This window comes from Trichomycterus rosablanca, chromosome 4, assembly GCF_030014385.1.
Source record: "Trichomycterus rosablanca isolate fTriRos1 chromosome 4, fTriRos1.hap1, whole genome shotgun sequence".
NCBI lineage: Eukaryota > Metazoa > Chordata > Actinopteri > Siluriformes > Trichomycteridae > Trichomycterus > Trichomycterus rosablanca.
In genome coordinates this window covers 14,274,050-14,290,608 of record NC_085991.1, presented here as the reverse complement: position 1 = coordinate 14,290,608, position 16,559 = coordinate 14,274,050, and the positions used below count along the sequence as shown (strand labels likewise).

The following is a 16,559-nucleotide window of genomic DNA, read 5'->3' as shown; positions in this document are numbered from 1 at the left end:
AGGCCCGCTGGTCTCTTTTTTTCAGTCGGTTCCACTTCACCCTGTCCTACAGGCCAGGGTCGAAGAACACTAAGCCGGATGCGTTGTCCAGGCAGTGGGACCTGACTAGACCCGAAGCGGAGCCTGTTCCCATTATTCCCCCGAGCCAAATAGCAGCCCCTGTAACTTGGGGCATATTCAAGACTGTTCGGGACGCCCAAGCAGCTGAGCCCGACCCAGGAGGGGGTCCGCCTGACCGACTGTTCGTACCATCGACAGTTCGCCGTCAGGTGTTTGAGTGGGCTCATGCGTCATCATTTGCGGCACATCCAGGAGTCTCTAAGACCCTGATCCTACTGCGCCGAAAATTCTGGTGGCCGCGGATGGAGGGGCAGGTCAAGGACCTAGTCCGAACCTGCGCAGTCTGTGCTACTAACAAGAGCACAAGAGAGCGTCCTCGCGGGCTCCTCCGTCCATTGCCAGTCCCTTCGAGACCGTGGTCCCACCTGGCACTGGACTTTGTCACAGGGTTGCCAAGATCCAGGGGATTTACGGTGGTACTGGTAATCGTAGACCGGTTCACCAAATCTTGCCTCTTCGTTCCGTTGCCCAAGCTCCCGTCTGCCATGGCCACAGCACAGGCTGTTCTGCAACATGTGGTGAGAGCACATGGGGTCCCATCCGACATTGTCTCGGATCGGGGTCCGCAGTTCATCAGCCAGTGTTGGCGAGCCTTTTGCCAACTCCTGGGCGCGACGGCCAGCTTATCCTCGGGGTATCACCCCGAGTCCAACGGGCAATCAGAGCGGGTTATTCAAGACCTAGGCAAGATGCTTCGGTGCCTAACAGCAGGGAATCCAGCCACTTGGGCGGATAAATTATTGTGGGCCGAATTCGCCCACAATACCCTGCACCATGCTGCATTGGGTATGTCACCATTTGAGGCACAGTACGGCTACCCGCCTCCACTGTTTCCTGATCAGGAACAAGAGGTTGCGGTGCCGTCTGTGCAGCAACATGTCCGTCGCTGCCGCGCCGCCTGGCGGAAAGCAAGACAGGCCCTCTTGGTCTCTCAGCGCTCCATGAAGCGCAATGCCGACCGCAGGCGACAGCCGGCTCTGACGTTTCGGCCAGGCCAACGTGTCCTCTTATCGACGAGGGATCTCCCCGTCAAAGGTACCACACACAAGTTGGCACCGAGGTACATTGGCCCGTTTAAGGTAGTCAGACGGATCAACCCGGTGACATATAGGTTGGAGTTGCCTCCCAGGATGAAGGCACACCCAACCTTTCATGTCTCCCAACTGCGCCCGTTCGCGAGCGGGGGAGCTTTACCCCTCCCACAACCTCCCGCCCCTCGTATCATCCAGGGTGCCCCTGCATTTACGGTCCGCCGCCTCCTGGATAGCAGGAGAGTGCAGGGTAGCACCCAATACCTGGTGGATTGGGAAGGTTACGGCCCCGAGGAACGTTCGTGGGTACCGGCTCGACAAATCCTGGACCCCGAACTGATCCGTGAGTTCCGTAGGAACCGGTCTGCGGGTCTTGGGACCTCGGGTGCTGTCCCTAGAGGGGGGGGTCCTGTTAGGGGGTCTGCGGCGTCTGATGGACTTACCACCTGTTCTCAGCGTCGCAGATCTTACAGAACAAAGAGCAGCGTGGCTTCTAATAGAGAAGCACGCTGATTAGTGCGAATGACCGGCACCTGCGCGTCCACTATATAAGTGGGCGTCGCCCGCTTACCGGCGTCGCACCGTTTGTTCTCTTACCTGGTTAATGGCTGCCTCGCACCAGCCTCTTTCTTTTATAGCTTAGGTGGTTCTCCTGGCGCCGTATGGTGGCAGGATGGGTAGGTCGTAAGGCCGAGGTAACTAGACCTAGCATTTTCAGTCTGGTGCGACTGTCGTGCAGCCCTCGCGCTGCTGTTTATTTAACCAGCGTCCCCTCTTTGTCAGCCGGTTAGCTGCCGGCTAAGTGCTAGCGCCGCAGCACTCGCCCAGCAGCGCTTTGAGCGCTATCCACTCCCCGGGGTATTCAGTAGCGTTATTGGCTCCCGCCTAGCGAGCCGCGCTCTCCCCGGAGCGACCCAGGTTCGATACCGGGCTTCGCTAATTTTTCTCTATTACTCTTGTTACCGGCCGCTTCCCAGCCTTACGCTGGTGACAGTGCCGTTCGGGCTCCCTGCTAGCCCGTCTTTTGTTTTCGCCCTTCTACCAAGTCTCGGTGGTTTTTCCCGAGCGCGTTCACGCTCGGCGCCCCCTCATAGACGCCTGAGTCCCCGCCTCCTCTAAGCCTCGCTGTAGCGAGCTGTGTCGGCGCGGCTCCAGCGAGTGACAGGGTTCGCGACTCGCGTTTTCCGTTTTGTGTGTTTTTGTTTTCTCTGTTTATATTTCAGTTAGCCAGGACGATTTCGGCTTTATTCGGGATCCCCGGATTGTTTTTGGTTTATTGCCCTTTGTTCTCTGTTCGTTTCGGTTTACCTTGTGTACCTTTTAAAATAAAATCTGTTATTTTTGAAATCTCTGCATCTTGGGTCCTCTCTCTCTGCATACACATAACAGATACCAGTGGAGACCATATTCTAATCCTTCATATATACAAGACAGTGTGATGTTTCTTCCTTCAGTTGAAGATACGCTGGTTTGACTGGGTTTAATGCTCTCAGCAGCCTCTGCTAAAAATAAATAAATAACATTTAATTTATTTTAACTGGATATTGCGAATATGTTTGTAGTAGAAAATTAATACACAACCAATTAAACATGATGCTTATTATATGACTTCCCATTATCATCAGCAATAATGAAGATGAAGAATAACAGTAACATCATTGTGCTAAATGTCAGGTTCAAATAAAACATAAGGAGTTGTTTCTACTGTATGTAACCACATCTAGCTCCCCACCCCCAATCCAGTTAGTCATGTTAACTCCTCTTTTTTATCTGATATTGTTTAGGTAGCTGAAGAAATCTTATTTATGAAAACAATCTAGATGTAGATTATCACGTCTGTAATTTAAGATTAGGGATGTATTTGTTTTGAAATTATTGGTTAATTTAAAATGTAGGTTTACAGTACAGCTTTGTACATTTGTAAAAATTTTTCATTTGCTTGTACAAAGTTTAGTGGCTTTATTTAGTTAGTTTATTATGAAATAGTATTTCATTCATTTATTGTTGTACTACTGCTTGCTTGTTGTAGTGATTATTTCCTGTCCAGTTGTTAACCACTATGGTGATTGAGCAGCTACGTCTGACTCTCCACCTCCACCTCCAAGGTCCACAACAGAATGTTGTCCAAAAAATAAGGCTTGATTTATTTGAAATAATACAAGAAAGTGTCACTTGGAGGTCTGAAACTAAAATAAAAATAAGGACTGCAAAGATAAACTTGCTGTAAATTTACTGTAAATACAAGAAACTGCAATGCATGATTGGATTTCCGTTTTTTAGGCGGGAGTTAGAAGCTTACACCAACACCGTTTTCTTTTAATCAGTGTCAGCAAAACGCGGTGTTGTTTGATTCTGAATCCGGTTTTAGTATATGTCTATATTCATGTAGTAAACCGCACTTTAGGAAACAAAAACATTCATTTTTATATCGGGTCCATTCAAACGTGCCTTGACAGTTGAAGTGGTTGAATCGCAAACTTTATTTAAAACGAGGTGCATATTAAGGTATAATATTTTTATAAAGTAAATAATTTACACTTTAGATTTAGACTTTCGATGCTTTTCTTTTCATGCATTTTCTCCCCATTTTCCTCCCTATTTAGCGCACTCAATTTTGTCTTCCGCTGCTGAGAGATACCAGATTGCATCCGAGGAGAGCACGTCACTGTACACACCTCTTCCGACACGTGTACAGCCCTCCTCTTTTCTTCCGCCAATCAGGGTCCATACACAGCGTATGAAGTCCCACCCACCCACACATAGTCCGGCCCCCACCCTGCAGATACGGTTGCCAATTAGTATCTGCTGCAGGCACTGCCAATTATGCCCGCTAGATGGCGCCCAGCCAACCGGAGGCAACACCGAGTTTCGAACCGAGGATTTCTGTAATGTGAAGTGCTACCAAAATATACATATTTTATTTAAAGCAACTAAAATATATAACTTAGGTGTTTGGTTTTTGTACAGTATGTTATGATTTCCTGTCACTGTGGGCTGCAGAGCACAGTAGTAGAGAGCAGAATCTGATACTGCAGCAGAGAAGATGTTCAGATCCACTAAATTTTTATCTTCATTTATCTTTACAGAAAACCCAGAAACTGCAGCTTCTTTCTTATACTCATTAACCAGAATAATGAACTCTGGTCTGAATGTGGAGAACTGACGATACCACTGCAGGTAATTTGTACCAGATCCTTTGTAATTGCAGGATAAAGTAACAGAGTCTCTCTCCAAGACAGTTTTTGTGGTTGAAACTGAATTAATTTCCTGTGCGCTGTTATAACCTGTGTACAGAGAAAGAACAATGTTTATTTATTGAAAGATATAAGTGTAAGAAAAAAATAACTTAGAAGGAAAAAAAGAAGGCTTACCATATAATCCCAACAGCACTATACCTACTGTAAAATATGTACAGGGTGAGTCAAAAGTCTTAGGACACTCTTTTATTTCAGAAACGAAAGGGAAAATGACATATCTGAATACCCCAGCAAGTAATGGGTGAGGGGGCCTATCTTTTAGGCTATGTCCGGAACATGGCCCGCCATCTTGAAAGCCGCCATATTGGATCAAGTGCAAGTTTTTCCAATGGGAAGGTGGACATGTAGCATATCAAAAAAAAAATTTCTCAAAAATCGATTGCCGCAAGATATCTCTTGTGTATGGTTCTCGGTACCTCAGATCCAACAATGCAGGTCTTGTCAAAGTGGAGAGAAGTGACTGATGCTGGCGTCAGCTGATAGCGAGCCCTTTAGTTTTCCATATGGTCTAGTGGTCAGGATTCCTGGTTTTCACCCAGGTGGCCCGGTTTGAATCCGGGTCACGGCAGGGTCTTTTTGTATGCTGCGCTTCAAAGTTTTCCATTCTCTCATTGGTCAAAAGACAGAAATGAGGCCGGAGCTTCAGGAAAGTCACAAGCTCAGTCCCACAGGGGCCAGTGGCGCAATGGATAACGCGTCTGACTACGGATCAGAAGATTCTAGGTTCGACTCCTGGCTGGCTCGGTTACCTTGTGCCTCTTTTGTCTTTCTAACTCCTTGTGTATGGTTCTTGGTACCTCAGATCCAACAATGCAGGTCTTGTCGAAGTGACTGATGCTGGTGTCAGCCGATGGCGAGCTCTTCAGTTTCCCATATAGTCTAGTGGTCAGGATTCCTGGTTTTCACCAAGGCGGCCCGGGTTTGACTCCCGGTATGGGAATTCGTCTTTATGATAGGACTCGAGCAAAACTTTGTCTATTAGTATTTGTGCCATGTTGCTGTAGCTCAAGAGGCTTGTTCTGTTGGGACTATGACTGCAGTCTATCAGGAAGCAATGGACGTGAGCTGGACGTGGCTAACGGTTGGAATGCCGTTATCGTATAGTGGTTAGTACTCTGCGTTGTGGCCGCAGCAACCCCGGTTTGAATCCGGGTCACGGCAGGGTCTTTTTGTATGCTGTGCTTCAATGTTTTCTATTCTCTCCTTGGTCAAAAGACAGAAATGAGGCCGGAGCTTCAGGAAAGTCACAAGTGCAAATGCTAAACTGCATGTTTCACTAACCAGTGATAATAATGATGTTTTTAGTATGTTTAACACACAGAGAAAAACCCACATAACCACACCAGTAAGTTCTTAAACTGTTCAGATTTACACTTTCATGGTATAAATTGTGTTTAATACAGTATCATTCCTGAAAAGGGGAGAGAATAAATGAGAAGACTTAAATGTGATGTTTTCTCACTGCTGTATTGCGAGTTGTGAGGAAAACCCGCGAGAGCTCACCCTAAGCTCTGTTTAGGCATTAACCTCGCCCATAAAAAGGTAATGGTGAGGTGATGGACTGCTAATCCATTGTGCTCTGCACGCGTAGGTTTTAGTCATATTCTCGTTGAACACAACACCTTTTAAACTCTTAATGCATGCACAATAATCCAGCTCCACAAATCCACAAAGTGGAGACCTTTAAACAACGTGTGGTTACTAATCTGTATGTCATTAACATTGTATTTAAAAATGGCTGTATAAGATAAACTGCTTCTATTTGGTGTTACAGTTGTGTTTTTTTTTTGTGAGCAGTGCCAGTATTTTGCACAGAGCTGAAAGCAAGAGTTGCAGAGGTCTTGTTCAATGCTTAAAAGTCTGGTTTTCGACAAGGAGGGAATTCGAACCCTCGCGTGCAGAGCACAATGGATTAGCAGTCTATCACCTTAACCACTCGGCCACCTCGTCTTGCTTTTCCTGCTTGTTTCTGGTCTGATTGGTCTGATTGATCAATGATGATTTTGTAGATTTGTAAAAGACTGAAGAGCAGAAAGCTCATTTTATTTTAGTTCTCTTTAAAACTGACTGTTAACAAATAATGCACTTATGCAGTGTGTGTGCACATTCTGGTAAACACCCAGATATTTCTTAAAGGCAGTGTAGCTGTTCAAGCCATCTGGTGTTGATCAATCAGACCAATCGGCCCAGAAACACATTTTCCTAGGCAGGTTGAGACGAGGTGGCTGAGTGGTTAAGGCGATAGACTGCTAATCCATTGTGCTCTGCACGTATGGGTTTGAATCCCATCCTTTTTGAAAACCAAGCCTTTAAACATTGAACAATACCCCTGAAACTCTTGCTTTCAGCAAATGGATTTGTGTCAGTACCATATCATTTACACTGCTGTGATGGCAGCATTAATGCAGGAAAGTACATTGAGACTTTAGAGCAACATATGCTGCCTTTAAGTAAGTAAGTAATTTATTTATAAAGCACATTTACATCCAAAGTGCTGTACATGTTGAAACATAAAACACATATATAAAAAGCATCACAAAGTTTAAAGCAGTGAAACAACAGAAAACGCTGACCATGACACTCATCCAGGAAACGCTAGTCGGAAGAAGTGCGTTTTTAATCTAGATTTAAAAACAGAAATGGAGGAAGCAGGCCCTGATGTCCAAAGGTAGACTGTTCCACAATCTCGGAGCAGCAACTGCAAAGGCTCGATCACCTTTGAGCTTCAGCCGTGACCGTGGCACAGCCAAGAGCAATTGATCAGATGACCTAAGTGATCTAGGAGAAGGATAGAATTGGAGCAAGTATTTTATGTAAGATGGCGCCAATCCATATAGGGACTTAAAAACAAATAGAAGAACTTTAAATTGGATCCTGTAGCTTACAGGAAGCCAAAGGAGAGATGCCAGGACAGGGGTAATGTGGTCACTCTTCTTTGTGCCTGTGAGCAGACGTGCCGCTGCATTTTGGACTAGCTGTAACCGAGCTAAGGAGGACTTACTTATACCCATATACAAACTGTTACAGTAGTCTAGGCAACATGAAATAAGGGCATGCATTACCTTTTCCAGGTCTTGTGGTGACAAAAATGATTTGATCTTAGCAATTGATCTAAGGTGAAAAAAGCTGCTTCTAACAACAGAGTTAATTTGTTTATTGAATTTCAGGTCAGGATCAGATATTACCCCAAGATTCTTTACCTGTGATTTTTTACATAGTGTGACAGTTCCCCAATGTTTTTTATTAAAGGATCTGTATATTTGGGAGAGCCAAAGAGAATAATTTCTGTTGTATCTTCATTCAGTTGAAGAAAACTATTTGCTAACCAACACTTAATCTCGTTCAAACATTCCTTCAGGCATTTAAAAAAGCACAAATCGGTTAAACGCAGGGGAAGGTACAGCTGGGTGTCGTCGGCATAACAATGAAATTGAATACCATACTTCCTAATGATTTTCCCCAAAGGAAGCATATATAAAGCAAACAGTACCGGCCCCAGGATAAATCCTTGAGGAACTCCACAGCCAATGGTAGAAATAGAAGAAAATAAATTACCGACATGTACTGAGAAGGTCCTATCGCAAAGATAAGACTTAAACCAACTCAGCGCTGCCCCCCTGAGGCCAACCACATGCTCAAGACGTTGAATGAGCAAATTGTGGTCAACAGTATCAAAAGCGGCGGTAAGGTCCAATAAGACTAAAATAGCACACTTTCCTGCATCTGCTGCAAGCAGCAGGTCATTAGTCACCTTTAGGAGGGCTGATTCTGTACTATGAAAAGGTTTAAAACCAGACTGAAAAATTGTAATTTTTTGTCAAATGAGCCCACATCTGTGAAAGCACCACTTTCTCCAATACTTTAGAAAGGAAGGGTAGTTTTGAGATTGGTCGATAATTATTAAGTATAGAAATATTAAGATTATGTTTTTTAAGTAAGGGCTGCACAGCAGCATGCTTAAAACATGCAGGAACAGTACCAGAAGATAGACAGGCATTTATTATAGTCAACAGAGTAGGACCAATTGTATCAAATGTTTCCATAAGGAGGGAAGTGGGGATAATATCACCAGGGGAGGTTGTGGGTTTCATGCAAAAAACCACATCTTTCAATGCAGAAAGAGAGATGGGCTCAAAAAGATAGAAGCTGTGCAAACACCCCAGATTTGAATGGGGGTCATTGTTAGAGGGTGTTATACTTAATTTGATTGTCTCAATTTTCCCCATGAAAAACGGCAGAAAATCCTCACAAATTTTAGAGGACTCGACAGGGTAACAAATAGGTGGATTTAGAACAGAGTTAATGGTAGTAAATAAAACTCTGGGTTTGTTACTGTGCCTAGATATAATATTTGAAAAATAGCTTTCTCTAGCCAGCTTAGTAGCTTCTTGAAAAGCAAACAGGCAGCTCTTTAAAATCTCAAAAGATACCTGAAGCCTGTCTTTCTTCCATTTCCGCTCTGCTTTCCGACACTCTTTTCTAAGGATGCGGATATTATCATTTACCCATGGCTAAATGGGTTTACCCTTAGCCCGCCTGGTTGTAAAGGGAGCCACAGAGTCAAGGATGGATGAGCAGGTGGAGTTAAACATGGTGACCAAATCATCAGCAGTTGAATTAGATAAAGGAAGCACATTGCACCCTAGTGGGGACATCTTAAGAAAAGAGTCTGAAAAAATGCTTGCCGTAGCAGAGTTTATAGGCCGATAACGACAACTTGTAGCTCTGGTGCCGGTGGCTTGCATTGGCAATGTGATATTAAAAAATACTGATTTATGATCAGAAAACCCAACATCCTCGATTACAGTATCATTAATAGAAAAACCATAAGATAAAACAAGATCAAGAGTATGACCGAGACTATGAGTGGGACCACTGATTGATTGTACAAGGTTAAAAGATTCTATTAGGTGCATAAATTCACTGACCATAGGTTTGTTTGGGCAACAGACATGAATATTAAAATCCCCCAGAATTAAAAGTCTGTCTGCAGTAGGTATAATCCAAGCCAAAAAGTTAGAAAATTCATTGATAAAATTACCAACCACTTTAGGTGGCCTATATATAAGAGCACAAATAAGAGGATTACTACAATCCAGTTTTATAAGCTGCACTTCAAAACTAGTAAAATGTTCGACTGAAAGAGCTTCACATTAAATCGAATATTAAAAACCACAGCCACACCCCCTCCTCTTCCAGTGGCTCTTGGACAGCTTAAAAAAGAACAGTCCGGAGGGCACAGTTCCAGTAGAGGGCTAAATTCATCCACACTGAGCCATGTCTCAGTTAAAAATATAAAATCCAACTGATGATTTAAGAAGAAATCTTTCAGGATAAAAGTTTTGTTTGTGAGCGATCTCACATTGGCCAGTGCCATTTTCATCGGGGTGTACACAGCGGCCGAGCTCGGTTCCGGGCCGAGTTCTCGTAGGTTTGCGAGTACCGCTCCCTCTCTTCTACGGCGAAGTGGGCGTACCCGGTCAGGCCAGCTGAGCGCCGATATGTCAGGCTGAACACACCTGAGATAAACAGGTTTAAATTCCAGTGTGTAGTGGTGGACAAAATCAGGTGCAAAGTTAGTAGATCGGGACCTTGCTGAATCCCTGATCTGTGTCCTAATCTTAAGCCAGACTCCGCTGTGTTTTCCGTGCCTCCTGCGGCACCTTTCCCGCCGGCACCAAGGCAAACACGGGACACACACAGGGGACAAGGCAATAAACTCAGGATGTAAATTCTCTTGTTGACAGTTCTGTAAATCCATAAGCGTGGAACGTATTTTGATAAGACTTTGATGGTCATACACCAAACGAGTGGATGCATCACAGACGGAAACACAGACCAACAATACCACCATATACACAACAGGTAGGAGACACTGACTGCTAGCCAACCACACCGGCACCATCTTGCGTACACACTTGCGTACTTTAAGAGGACATCTTTTGCAGGGACGTCCATGCAGCCTGTCTGTAGTCCTAACCTTCCCAATATCAAATGTGCAGATAATGAACATCCTGTGCTGTTATACACCTTCAGAAGTGTCTGCAGGAAGAATGAGACAAAATCATTTAAGGACCACTGAGCTAAAACACTGATTGTTTATTAGATAAACAGACTTTTGATACAAGAAGCAGCAAGTGATAAAATGTAAACATGACAATAGCTCCCTCCTCTGATAACAGGTTTTTGTACAGTATAGCTGGATTTCCTGTCACTGTGGGCTGCAGGGCGCAGTAGTACAGTGCAGAATCAGATACTGCAGCAGAGATGATCTCCAGTTCCATTTTTGTTTTGGTTTTGTAGCGTTTCATTGAGATTCTTGGGTCAGACATTTGAGCCGTTTTAACATCTTCACTACCGTCAACAATCAGCTGCAAAAATTCTGGTTTTGATCCAAGTTTTTGTTGATACCAGTAAAGACTACGAACTGATCCATCATATGTACAGGACAGTGTGATGCTGCTTCCTTCAGTTGAAGAATAGCTGGTTTGATCTGGTCTAATGCTCTCAGCAGCTTCTGATATAAAACATTATAACAATTTATAACATTTAGTTAATATCATATTAAACACATTTTTCTAAATATAAAATTTATGCTTCTAATAGTAGAAAATTAATACAAACATATTTAAATATGATGCCTGTTGTATATCACTTACCATTATCATCAACAATAATGAAAATGAAGAAGAGGAGGAACATCATTGTGCTGAGTGTCTGATTCAGATCTGGCATCCAGAGTTGAAAGTGTCTCTGCTGTATGTAACCACATCTGGCTCCCCACCCCCAATCCAGTTACATCCATGTCAACTCATGTCAACCTTTATCTGATGTTGTGAAGATAGACTAATAAACCATTGTACTGTATATAAATAAACACAAAAACTTTATGTAGATAATAAAGTATAGCTGCAGTTTATGATGTGTTTGTTACTACACTTCAACAGCATTCAGATGATACTAATATTTCTATTGGCACATTACTGAAACACTAAATTCATTCATCGATCTATCCATCCATCTGTTAGTTTTATTTTATTGATTCTGAATCTCTAGATGACTGGTATAAGATGTATGTTTACAGGTGTGAGTTTAATGGTAGTTTAATGTTTAAGTGGTAGTTAAAAAGGTACTGTGGTTAATACAGTGGTGTAGTAAAAGTCTGATTATTCAGTAGCATGTAGATTCAAATGCTGCTCTTTATTGTGTTATAGCTTTATTCATAATCATGCTGATGATTAATTGAATCTTCTTTTTATTTACTACCTTCCCAGAATATAGACCTTAACTAACTCAGCTAAAATGGCAATCGATGTAAACAGGGGCAGAGGTACATTAGTTGTTAAGATGCTGGATGAGTAATTTGAAGTAATTGAAGGGATTTAAACCTCACTGCTGTGAGGTTGCCACTGTTGGGCCCTTAAACAAAGCCCTTAACCAACAATCGCTTGCATTGTATAATGTATATGGCCACAATTGTAAGTACCTTTAGATAAAAGTGTCTGATAAATGCTGTACATGTAAACAATAATTTTTATCTCTATTTATTATTGTATTGTACTGTATATTTGGACAACTGGTGTTACAAAAACTTGGGACTTTAACAGCTTGTCATTTTGGTGTATTAGAGATTAACTATAAACAGACAAATAGCTCCCTCTTTTGAGGAAAGCAGGTGCTGTCAAAGTTGTGTTTTTGTAAAGTGTGGCACTGTGAGCTGCAGGGTGCAGTAGTACAATGCACAGTCAGATACTGTAGTTGAGAAGATATTGATGGAACACCTTTATATGTCATATTTACATATGGACCCGGGAACAGTACAATAAAATTCTTCTTTTGCATATCACCGCTGCTTTGGAAGTCAGGGTCAGAGCGCAGGGTCAGCCATTGTACAGCGCCCTGGAGCTGGGAAGATTAAGTCCCATTGTGACCAGTAACAATAGCACAAACATTCAATAGAATACAATAAGAAATAACAGCATCAAGCAGTGGAAATGTATTTTGTTGACTAACAAGGCAAAGAGTAAAGTGTACAAGAAAAGTAATTAACTCTTTGAAATAAAAAAAATGACAAATAAAAAAACAAACAAACCTGAAGCTACATGCTGAAGGACACGGGCACGGGAGCACCGGCGGGCACGGACACGCCTACACAACACACACACAAACACGTTACAGCAACACTCCAGCCTTCATCTGCTCACTAGGATGAAGATCTAGATCTGAAAATAACCCACCTTGATTCTCCACTGTGGTCTCCATCAGTCTCCCACACTCTTCAGGTTGGGTTATAAATGTGGGAGCAATCAGAGCGTGCTCATCCTGGACGTTCTGCTGCTGCACCACTTCATCAGATGAGGACCTGAAGATCTTCTCCAGAACAGCCTCAAGTGGATCTGCTGGATAAATGAAACCTGATTCAGCACCATGATGGATTAAACACCACACAGCTCATAAAACTCCTTCAAGATGTACCTTCAATCTCTTCTATAACCGGGTTCTGCTCCTCTGGGTTCTTCTCCTCCATGCTCTGCTCCACCTGCTTCTTCTCTTCCATTTCTATCACCTGTACCTCTGGTTCCTGCCCTTGGTCCGGTAGAACCTGTGTACTCATCCCTGCGTTCTCCTCATTTCCCATGATCTGATGTTCCTCCACGTTCATCTCCTCTGGCCGCTCTTTCTTTTTGAGTCTCCGCCACCATTTCTTCTTCTTCTCCTTCTTCTCAGGTTTGGGTTTGTGCGGCTCCTCATCCTCAGACGGGGCGCTACAACACCACAACTTCTTAAACCAGAACATTTTAGCTGCTGCTGCTTCGATGCTCCATCTCAAAGTGAAGCAGCACCAGCACAGGAGCTCAGATTAGAGCTTGTAGAATGTTGTGACATCATCATGATGTCACAGTGTGTGCTGGAGCTGAGAGCAGAGCTGATGATCACAGCACCACTCAGTGTCTTTAACATTCACTTCAGATGTGGACACGCCCAGTGTAGATCTGTATAGCCAAAAGTATGTAGACACCCCCAGAGATCACACACACACACACCAAAGCATTTCTACTGTAAATTTAACTGAAGTTAATATTACTCACCAAACCCCAAATAGATTGTTGTATTTGTGTGTGTGTGTGTACATGTGTGCGTAAATGTGTGTGTATATACAGTATATACACAACCCCAAATCAGAAAATGCATATAATAAAAAAACACAGAGTTTCTTACATTTACTTTTACTTCTATTTGATTGCAGACAGGATGAACCTGAGATATTTCATTTTTTATCTGCTCAACTTCATTATATTTATTAATAAACATCCATTCCTGCATTTCAGGCCTGCAACACATTTCAAAAAAGTTGGGACAATAAAGCAATGTTGTCATTCCTTTTCACCACACTTAAAAGACGTTTCGGCACCGAGGATACCAAGTGATTTAGTGTTTCAGCTTTTATTTTGTCTCATTCTTCCTGCAAACACGTCTTAAGATGTGCAACAGTACAATTCAATTCAATTCAATTTATTGTCACATACATAGTCATACAAGTACAACTAGCAGTGAAATGCTTTTTAAGATAAGAAACAAGAAATAATAAACACATTAGGATGAGGGGATAAAAAAAAACCCAGCAACCAGATTGTGCTCTCAGATAGGAGCACACTGTGATAACATGAAAAAAAGCCCCAACAGCACACAAGCACATATAAACATAACATAACATAATCACACAACCAGCCACAGGTAGGGATATGGGGATGATGAAAAGTAACCACTACAGGAGGCAGCCATCTGGCGATTCGCAGCTATGACAGCGCGCGCTGCAGACCCGTCCAACCATAGTGGTGGGATGAAGCTAAGAGTGGAGACGTTGGTTTGGGTAAGGAAAGAGTTTCTGTCAGTTCCCATTCTGCAGCAAGAAGGAAAAGTCTGTACAAGTTCGCGATAAAATGGCTGTTTTTCAGCTCTTACTGGCCAGAATGAAAAACAGTCAGTGAGGGGGGTAGGTACGTAGCAGCAGATCTTCCGGAGGTATTTACTTATCAACAAGGCCGTTGCTGATAACAGGGGAGCCAGAAGCAGAAATGACTTCTTGTTTTGTCTGAGGCAAAATTTAACACAGACTGTCAGAATTAATGCATCTCTGGTTCATCTCATTTCGCAAAGCCGCTATTCTGTCCAAGATGGTATCCATACTCCGACTCAAATTCATAGTCTGAGTTCCCACGGCTCTACACACCATCTCAATCAGGTTGGGCGGTTTCTGGGGACCTTTGACAACTGACCCAACTCTTTTAATTTCCCGATACAGCAGGGTACCACCTAATCCAATCAGCGCGAACCCCACGAACAAAGTTCCAAATAGATAAACATCCTCGATGTCCTCCAACGAAAGAGGTGCCAAGCACACGACTGAGTCCATCGCGTATCCTGCCATCTGCGTTCCGTCGGGGCATATGGGTTCCCCCGAACCCGAACTTCTCGATGAGAAGATGGTGTCAATAGCATTCAGAGACCATTTAACCAATTCCATAATTTGTTCTTTGAAGAGCAGTGCTGAGAAAAATCTCTGTAGAGCAGAGTGACGAGACAAGACGATACAGGAGAAGCCAAGCAGGGTAGATAAGGGAGGAGGGAAAAGTGCGTCCTGTCTCCACGAGAGCCAAAGAAAGAACGGGGTTGTCGTCTCATTTTTTTGTTTTAAAATTCTCCACACATTCTCTATTGGGGACACATCAGGGCTACAGGCAGGCCAGTCCAGTACCCATACCATCTTCTTCCACATACCATAACAGACCCTGGCTTTTGAACTTGTTGCTGATAACAGTCTGAATGGTTCTTTTCGTCTTTGGTCCAGAGCACACGGCATCCATTTTTTCCAAAAAAAGACCTGGAATGCTGATTCATCTGACCACAATACTGTGTGATGGTCCATCCTAGATGCCACCGAGCCCAGACTAGTCAACGCCGCTTTGGGACATGGTTAACATAAGGCTTCTTTTTTGCACAGTAAAGTTTTAAGTGGCATTTGTGCATGTAACTCTGTATTGTAGTGCTTAACAATGGTTTGCTAAAGTAATCCCTCACCCATGTGATTATATCAACTACCTCTTATGACCAACATTGTTTGGGACAAGTTTAGAAGTTACATCATAAAGTATGGTTGAGATACACAGTAAATTCACATTATAGCCTGGAGATAATGTTAACATGCTAATTTCTTTGAAAAATTGCTTTTTGTACAGCATAACTGCAATTCCTTTCACTGTGGGCTGCAGGGCACAGTAGTACAGTGCAGAGTCAGATACTGCAGCAGAGACGATCTTCAGATCCACTCTCTTTTGCTTATTGTAGAGTATCATGGACGTTCTTGGGTCAGGTGCTTGAGCTGTAGCAACATCTTTAATACCTTCAACAATCAGCAGCAGAAACTCTGGTGTGGATCCAAGCTTTTGTTGATACCACTGGAGATTATTGACTGATCCATTATATGTACAGGACAGTGTGATGTTGCTGCCTTCAGCTGAAGATACGCTGGTTTGGTTTGGTGTAATGCTCTCAGCAGCCTCTGCTATAAAATCATTTAGCAATTTACGACATTTAGTTAATAATAAATAATAACAAAAAGTTGTGCAATCGTTTAGTTATAGTGAAGAACCAGTTAAACATGATGCTTATTATTTAACACTTACCATTATTATCAGCAATGATGAAAATGAAGAAGAGGAGTAACATTGTTGTACCAAGTGTCAGATTCAGATCTACGTAGAATAGAGTTGTTTTCATTGTATGTAACCACATCTAGATCCCCACCCCCAATCCAGTTACATTCATGTCAACTCTGCCTTCATCTGATATGTGTTGTTACACAGTTAAACAGCATACAGACCACTAAAGTAATTAAACACAATTAAATGCCACTAATATTTCTATTGGATCATTTGTTTTGGATTGTAGATCCTAGATCTGTCGATTATTGGTAGGTTCAAAGTGAAGTTTACAGAATTGATTGTGCAAATATTTAGTGACTAGAAAAGGTTGATGTAAAATTTGATGGTAATTTATTAATAAAAATATTGTTAATACAGCAGGTGAATAAAAGTCTTCATTCATCATTAGCATTTTAGATGGTGCACTATCACCTCACATTGATCAAAGC

At 42.8% G+C, this 16,559-nt stretch overlaps 3 non-coding genes across 3 annotated transcripts; 2 read left to right on the top strand and 1 right to left on the bottom strand.

The window, feature by feature from the left end:
* The first annotated feature begins 5,079 nt into the window (after positions 1 to 5,079).
* Positions 5,080 to 5,152, top strand: trnar-acg (transfer RNA arginine (anticodon ACG)). Its single transcript has one exon. It is a non-coding gene; the product is annotated as a tRNA-Arg (tRNA).
* A 124-nt stretch (positions 5,153 to 5,276) lies between these two features.
* trnae-uuc (transfer RNA glutamic acid (anticodon UUC)) lies at positions 5,277 to 5,348 on the top strand. The gene has a single exon. It is a non-coding gene; the product is annotated as a tRNA-Glu (tRNA).
* Positions 5,349 to 6,276: 928 nt separating this feature from the next.
* Positions 6,277 to 6,358, bottom strand: trnas-gcu (transfer RNA serine (anticodon GCU)). The gene has a single exon. It is a non-coding gene; the product is annotated as a tRNA-Ser (tRNA).
* Between the last annotated feature and the right edge of the window lie 10,201 nt (positions 6,359 to 16,559).